At 42.8% G+C, this 8,743-nt stretch overlaps 1 protein-coding gene across 1 annotated transcript in view; it reads right to left on the bottom strand.

The window, feature by feature from the left end:
* The window catches only part of LOC116382165 (chemokine-like protein TAFA-2), a 62,495-nt gene that overhangs the window by 32,716 nt on the left and 21,036 nt on the right, over positions 1 to 8,743 (bottom strand). The gene's annotated exons all lie outside the window — the stretch shown is intronic.

Genomic DNA, 8,743 nt, shown 5'->3' with positions numbered 1-8,743 from the left:
GAGAGAGAGAGAGAGAGAGAGAGAGAGAGAGAGCCGGTGGAGGAGAATGCTGTGCAACACATTCTCACTCCCAGGGGAGATTGACTTGGTCCATCTCTTTAATTAGTCCCATTGGAATGCCTCCCCAGCTCCATGTGGCTGATCAGCTTCCCCTCTATATCTCCTGTCTGTATCTGTGTGCGTGTGCAGGTGGGCGTGTGTGTGTGTGTGTGTGTTTGTATGCATCTTAGCTAAAGCCGGACAGACATCTCACGGGCATGTGAGCTCTGGTTGATCTCCCAATGGTCAATGGAAGAATTGTAGTGAAAATGCATTAATATTCAAGGACTTTCCATTCCCTAAGATATGCGCCACTTGGAAAACGGGATGCCCGTTACACTCTGCATCAGTTACTGTGGCAATTAACATGAAGTGATGTTGCTGTCAGAAGATATACAGTGTCGCCACGTTATTTCTTGTCCAGAAAACCTGAATTTCCTCCCATCAAAAGCAGGCTTGCAGGCATGGTTGCTAAAAGAATAATATTACTAAACTGGAAGTCAGCATCGCCCCCATTTGTCAGGAGGTGGCTCAATGAAATGCTTTCTTTTGCTAAGACGGAATAGATTCGTTTTAGCAAGTGGAATTCACAAAACCTGAATATTGAAAGTCGTTTCTAACATTTCTTGATGAGACCTGACTGTATAACTCATGAGCTCTGCTGTTATCTTTACTCTGTTCAAATATCCTGCAGACTGACCGACTCGCAATCCTACTCCATGTGTGTTCTCAATTTCCCCCTCCCCCCCCGACCCTCCTGGCAGAAGGGGCCAATATTGCTGTCGACTGGCAGCTTTGGACTGTTCTTGAAAGTTGTAGATATGAATCCCCCGTCTTTCTTTCTGCTACGTTGTGAAATGGTGCGCTGTGCTTTGTGTCTTTTTGTGTTTTTGTTTGTTTTCATTTTTTTAAGTCAGAAAAAGATCAATCATTTTTTTTAAAATAACAAAACAAACCCTCTTTGCCTATTAAGTGCGTTTGATTTGGGCTGCATGAAAACTGTCAATCAAAATCTGATGCGGACCAAACAATCAGACCCAGACCACTTGAGTTCTCTGGTTTAGGGTCTCACAGGAAACGGATCAACCGCAGTGTTTAAGAAAAAATAGATGTGATTTTAGTATGACTTCAAAAGCTAAAAACTACTGTTGAATCCATCTGCTGATTGCAATCTGCATAAACGATATACTGTATATTTATACCGTATGCATGTCAACAGGTAACTGCAGGGATTGTGCCTAACAGCAGTGTGTTGAGCTTGTATTTCACAATCCATCTTCTTTGGCGATTAAAGTCAATTACGTGACAGTGATCCCAGAGTTATATCCCCCTGTATTAGTTAATTCAATTAATTACTTTTGTTTATTATCTTTTATTATCCTTTGTGTCTACAACAAAAGACATTACAGTTAAAGATGGACATCCATCCTGTCTCTTCCTGTGAGTCATTATTCATAACATGCGGTCAATTTGCAGTATCGTACTAACGCTCATAATCATATCAGATTTTCCCACGGGGGTCGTGATGATGCAGGGTAACGATCACCACACCTGTCCAGTGAGTCACCAATCGGTCTGTATTACTTCATGTTTGCTCATCTCGGTTCATTTGTTTTAAGTCAGTGCGAACATGAAGCAGACCAGAACTAAAGGGCAGATGGACATGCGCTCTACCTCACACAAACTAGCGTGTATGACTATGCTTTAGGTACAGTCGATGTGGATCTAACAGAGAGATGACTGTATCAGTCTCCGGTGGAGTGATACCAAGGCTAAGGTCATCAGGATGCTCGATGTGCTAATCAAAGTAACAGTATCAAAAGAAATGGAAAATATAGTCTAATTGTCAAGAGCCAGCAGAGAGGAATGGAAAGGACAGAGATGAAAGAAAAGAAAGATGAAAGGTAAGGAAACAAGTGCATACAAGGGAGGTGAAGAACCAAAGAGAACTGTACACGGATGGAGGAGAGGGAAGGCAACACGGAGGTTCTCATGGCAGTTGGGACCGATCTCGTCCAATATCGGTATCAATATAATTCACTCAGAGGATATCAGGCTGATGTTACCAATCCACCTACGATCCGTATAAATATGTAACGGAGAATGTCCCTCCGGCCTCGTTGGGATGGCTGTGTAAACATCTAGTTAGTTACGCTAGCGTCTTTAGCACAGAAGTCTAGTGCCTGCTGCAACACATTAGTACCGTTTGTATTTCCACAGTGAGAGTCCTCTGGCTTTCACCTGGGCCCATACAGCCTGATTACATCGACGGTCTTCCAGCTCTTTGAACGGATGGTGGGAGTCACTCGCGGTGCTCTTAATAAACCATCATTTAAACATTGACTTCTAGTCGATATAAATAATCCAGCCTGTTGTATATTAATTTAAGCAGGCCACAGAGAGTATTGGTCTCCACCACTAATCCAGCTGATTATTGCATGGTAACCACAGCACACAGCACACCGCTCACCGCTTCCTCTATTCAACATCCGACACGAACAGACCTCCGTCCTCGTGTCTATAAAAACCTCGGGCTTCTCACCAACACACTGTTTTGTAATAAGGCAGATTGTTGGTTTTAACTTATATAGATGTAGATATTTATTTCTCTCCCCAGTTCTTGCACTTTTATTTCAAATATTCACTTTGAAATCCTCATGGAGTTGTCAATATGCCATTCTTTGAAATTATTTATAGCTTTTGACCTGATTTAGGCCAAACCTACTTACTAGCGAAAAACATTCCTGTGCACTTGATTTGTTCATACACCTGCTTGTATATAAAGCAAACTTAAATCACAGTTTAAATAAATTGCTTTGTAATACGTACATTTAAATTGAATGCAAAATGTATGCACAAGACTTTTCCTCGTTAATATTATATTATGTGAAAACCCAACCCGCTGGTAAGTTTGAACCAAGGAAACATACTAGCATAGTTGTAGACAAACTGATCTATTTCTAAGCTTGTAAATGTTTTTAATTTAAGTTAAATTTGCCCATCCATACCCAGCTAATCCTGGGCAAGGCAAACACACACATAGTAAACTAGCTGTGCTAGAAAGGTTTTTAGGTCAAAATGCTATATGAAGAAAAAAAAGCCATGAAAAGTTGTAGGTGTGTGTGAGTCTATCACCTGTACTTTTGTATTTAGGTAGTGCTACTGTACAGTAAATATGAAGTCGCTAAGTTAGCACAAAGCAGTGGATGATTGTGAATGGATGGGCCACATTAGCATGATGACAGAGGACATCTGTGTATTCTTGTAACTTAATGGCTGGGTTTGTTTTGTAGCCAGAGGACTGTGGCTCTCCAATCCTAATTGCAACCTCGGGAGGTTTAGGCTTGGTTAGGCCTCCTTGATCCTGCCAGGAGCTTGTGTGTGTGTGTGTGTGTGTGTGTGTGTGTGTGTGTGCGTGCGTGCGTGCGTGCGTGCGTGTGTGTGTGTTTCATTAATGAAATCTACAGTTTGGCCTTTGTGGATAAATTCACTCCATGTGACCTGTGGAGAAAACCAGAGGCTCCAAATTAAGCCTCAAATTTAACAAGCACTCTGGAAACTTAATACTGTGTGCGAGTGTGTGTGTGTGTGTGTGTGTGTGTGTGCGAGTGTGTGTGTGTGTGTGTGTGTGTGTGTGTGTCGGGGGGGAAAAAATTGTGAAGCTTTTGGCTTTGTCCTCCTCCAATCCTCAGCCTCTCATCACTCTATCACTAGTTAACTGTATTCTATTCAGAGTGCACATCACAGACTTGACATTCGCATCTTTCAAATTAAGCTTTTCTCTTTTACTGCATGTGTGTCCCCAACACATCCCTAAAGCGCGATTCAACCCGAGGGTGTTAAGCTCTATCCCCCCCCCCCTCTATTTTGCTCTGCCTGCATGTGTCTACTGCTCGCTGTGCTAACCCGGAGAACTCGCTGCACCGCTAGGTAAAACTCCTGATGTCACTACAAATCCATCATCCACACACGACACAGACCACCCCGAAAACATCCTCTGGTCAAACACGCACAACGCACACGTGTACAGAAAGCACACGCAGCTGCAGAGTGTGTCTGCTGACAATGCAGATCCAGGTGGTAAACACAGTTATGTTGTCTGAGCCTTTCTATCACCCACAAGTCCAACAGCATCAGACAATAAAAGAAAAAGGGAATTGCCAGCCCTCACCTGCAGGCACGAGCTACACCACAGCTGCAAACTGGCTTAACGCTGCAAAAATAACATCAAAGTCCCTCTCTCCATAGAATACACAGTGCACCACTTTCATATGTATCTATCACATTTTGACTACGCTTCAATTTTACTGCAAGGTTCTTGGGCAATAACAGAAAAAAACACTTTGAACTAAATAAACAAATGCAAAGTAGGGATCTCTTGAAGCTTTGGAATTCAGGAAATATATTAAAGCGAAATGCAAATGGCTTCCACTGTGGTCCCTGACGTGGGGCGAGAGGGTACCGTCAGGCATGGGAGAGCACGGATGAAAAAATAATCCAAGGGGGGGAAGAGATAGTTTCTTTAATTCGATTTCAATCCAGGTTTTGGGACTTTTGTAGCCTCTTGGCTGGGATTATCTAACTGCTGGCAAAGTGGAAATCCATCCAAAGATATAAGCCTTTGTTAACAAATGTAACAGTTGTTCTGCAGAGCAAGAACAACTGTTAAAAGTAAAACACTTTGCCGAACAAGCAACATTAGGAATTGAGGCAGTTCAGCAAGACTCTCATCAAAGATTATAAAACAAATAAGGAACCAGTGAGCCTCAGACGCTTTAGGATAACTACCTAGACTGGGAGGGAAGAAGGCTGCAGCTATTCCCTTGTTTCTGAACTCACTAACAGATGAAGAATGTAGCTTCTACCTTCCAGCGCACTTTAATAAGAGTCTGATTTCATCCGTCCATCTCCCAGACAGACAGGTGAAAGTGACTGGCAGTAAAAGCATTTTCTCTCTCTCCCTTCCACTCCTCTCTCTCTTCTCTCTCTCTCTCGTGCACCTCCCAACTTAATTTTTCATCCCACTGTGGTTTTGAGAGGAGCGTGGCTTCTCTCCTCTCCACCGCCCTCAGCTGGTATACTTAGATTGTGTCTCTCCTCGCCTTCCATTTCTGTCTCTCATGTCTTCATTACTCGCTTCATCATTAACATGAATGCTTTGCGGTTCACTTTCCCACCATGTGTGTTTATATTAGTGTTATGATTAGATGATTAATTGATATCATTAAAAACATTTTTTTATTTCAGTAGCAACTATTTTCACAATTCACTTTTCAAGCAAAAACACCAAAACATGATCTGGTTCCAGCTTCTCAAACGTGAGGATTTCCTGTTTTTCTCTGTTTTGTATTTTTTGATTGAATATCTTTAGATTTCTTAAAGTCATGGTTGGACGTTACCTTTGGGGCCAGAAAATTATGATTGAAATCTTTGTGAAATCTTCAACAACAAATATCTAAAATGAGCTGACTACAGTGAATCATCATTGTCACTGAACGAGTGAGGAGCTTTTATCAGTGGAGCTGTTGAGAGTGCTGTTGTCAGCTCAGCTGTGACATATTACACAGAATGTTACTTCCCTGTTGGAAGCGAATTATAAGCCACGGAAACGACCATCACGTGACAATAGGCTGCTGAACTATTGATCTCATACTCAGAGGTTGTGCGGGCTGCTTTTGTACTGAACGTAACAGCTTGGACTGAACGAATGAACACTGGACTTCACGGTGCTATGAACGGTGAAGTGCATTTGACAAGTGATGCGACTTCTTAGCTTGGGGAAAAAAGGGAGGCAACTATAGTCAGTGATTACGCATCTTTGAGCTGAACTGAACAAAATGATTTAAATCAGCAAAATGATTCATAATTTTATTTAATCCTTTGTGACCTGTTTTTTTGGGGGGGTTATAATTCCCTTATGTCACATGTCTAGCTAGACATGTCGAGGGTCAGCAAGCTGTTCCTATTTGCATTTCAATTTCACTGAGTCGTGACTCTGTCAAGAAGCAATGTAATTTTTGATGAAAATGCTTCAATTGGGTGTCAAACACACACTCAAACAAAAAACACACGGCGTGCTTAGAGGAAACCTCTGATGTTACTCACTGGAGATTACGAATTGAAGTGGCCTATGAGAACCACACACACACACACACACACACACACACACAGAGACACACAATGAGAGGTTGTCCCTTCAGGACAGCACTCTCAGACACTCTGAAACCAACACCTGCCACTGGAGAAAACACACACACACACACACAGTTAAAAGCACATAGTGAGCACTCAGTGTGGCAAACTCGCAGGCAATATTTTGTTTAAAATCAGTCATGTTAGGTTATAAGAGGAGCTGCTGCTGGAAACCTCAAAAATGTTCAATCTGAGCATGAAAAACTGCATCCAGAACTGGATTCACCCATGTGTGTCAGTGGAGGACTGCCAACGCTGCTGGTTATAGCTTGTGTAGAAAACATGTGGTTGAGAGAGAGAAAGCCATGGTGCGGGGTAAAAGTATATTCGGGGAGTCAACAATCCACTTTCCCCATTGTTGTTTTTTCCATTTTAGAGAGAAAGAGATGATGATCAGTGATGTGAGTAGATGGTGGCAGGAGGTAATGGTTAGTGTCCAAGCTGCCCTCAGAAACATCTGCCTCAGTTTAATGAACACTTAAAGAGGGGCAAAGGACTTGGGAGGCGGTGAAATGGCTTTCATCCTCTCTCCCTCCTTTCTTTGTCTCTCCTTCTCTGACAGATTAACATACGGGGCAGGGTTTTTCTAAAGAACATTGTGGAGATCACAATGGGGCGTCTCGCTGATAGCTTCAGTCCTCTCTGGTCTCATTCTGTAACTCTCCTAAACTCCCCCGGTTCAGACCTATTTCTCTGCCCTAAATGCATAATTTTGTAAACGAAGCATCTGCTTGTGTGGTCCCAGTAGCCGCATGTGGATCAGGCTGAGGCTGACACACACCATCACTCAAAAATAGTTTTGCTGACATTCCCCAGAAATATGTAGCATCTAGGAAGTATACTTGGAATGACAGCTCTGTCTTCATACCTTAGTGTTTCGGCTTGTTAAACGTTACTGAAGCAATAACAAGAAACGGTGGAGTGTCTGCAAAAAATACCATAAAATAACATAAAACGTGAGAGCAGATGCTGAGTACTGCAGAGGCGATGAATCATGACGCCGAAGAGGTGGGTTGCTCTGTCAACCGAAACAAAGTCTGTATTTCGGTTTCCCTAAATTAGGACGAGCCTTTTATCAAGAGCACATTTATTCTGTGTCTGGTACTGGAGCCGCACAGATAAAGCAATACACTGAGAGCTTTCAGAGGAATAATGCGCAGGAAATACTGCAGAGAAAAGCCAGGAAGCAGCTGTCAATATCAATCTGTGCAAAATGACTGTTATCATGATGTCAGTGTTTCTAACATAACTCTCGGTGTAGTGGCATGACAACAGAATTACAGTGAAAACATATCAATAGAAAACTGGCTCTGGGGAAGTGAAGATGGTGGTTACGGCCCTGAAGAGATCCAGTGCGTTCTAGCAGCATGGGGACACTTTTTGTGGTGGTTTTTCAAAGAGGGTGACATGTTTTGCGTGCTGCTTTTGCGTTTTTTGAGCGCCTCACGTTTTTGCATGAGCTCTCTCAATGCCTCAAGTTGAACATAAATCAACTCTGAGAGAAAAGCGCCCTGCATCATTAGCGTTCTTTGCTCATTTTAGTGACTTTTGCTGGACACACGGAGCTATATGACTTCACCAACTGTAGTTTCCATGATCTGAATAGAAATAGCAGGCCTGGAGGCCAATTAGTGCCGTACTTGTTTTCATCCATTTAAACTGTACTATTAACTATCAGGTAGCGAGCAGTTCATGGTTCGTGTTAAGCTAACATTAGCACTCATTCTGTGTAACAACAATAAAAAAAAGTACATATAAAACTGACAAAACAAAAACTGTCTGATCAGGCGGTGCGGTGTGCATAACACAAACTTCACCTCTTTCTTTTTGTTTGTCTCTCCTCCCCAGATCACTCCTCACTGCCTTCCTGTTTCACCTTGCAGCCTGGTGCACATAACTTATGCATGCTGTTTCACACAGGTAGCCATGATTTGGTATCTGCCTGTGAGTATGTTCATGTGTGTGTGTGTGTGCGTGTGTGTGAGTGTGTGTGTGTATTTAACCAGCAGCCATAGATAGCAGCAGAGCAATAATGCTGTATAACTCATCCTAATGATGCACAGTAAAGCAGCAGGTAAGGTCAACACAAGAGATGTGGTGGAAGGTGAACTGCCTAGACACACACACACACACACACACACGGACAGACTTGTGAATGAATCAATCCCCAACAAACAGACCTCCAGGCTCGTAAACATGTACCCTGCCAATCTGTATATCACTCCCCATCCACTTTCTCCCATATTTGCCTGCAACCCATTTATTCTTTCGCCTGCCCTTTTTCTTCTGTCCATTTCTCCATCCCTGCACCTCTCTTCCCTCGGCCCCTTCATCCCTCCTCCTCTTCCACTCCCTCCCTCCATCCCTCTGTCTCATGGTGATATTGTTGGAGGTCAGTTGACGCCATGAGGAAGAGGGTTGATGAATAGACCATGATCACTGGCTGTAATTACAGTGTCAAATGAACTGTTAGCTGTCCAGTATGTGCAGGTTCAGTGATTGTGTGTGTGTG

The sequence above is a fragment of the Anarrhichthys ocellatus genome, unplaced genomic scaffold, assembly GCF_004355925.1.
Source record: "Anarrhichthys ocellatus isolate YVR2014 unplaced genomic scaffold, GSC_Weel_1.0 scaffold5, whole genome shotgun sequence".
NCBI classification, from domain to species: Eukaryota; Metazoa; Chordata; class Actinopteri; order Perciformes; family Anarhichadidae; genus Anarrhichthys; species Anarrhichthys ocellatus.
Note: the sequence above shows the minus strand (reverse complement) of the source record. Positions and strands in the feature narration are given on the sequence as shown.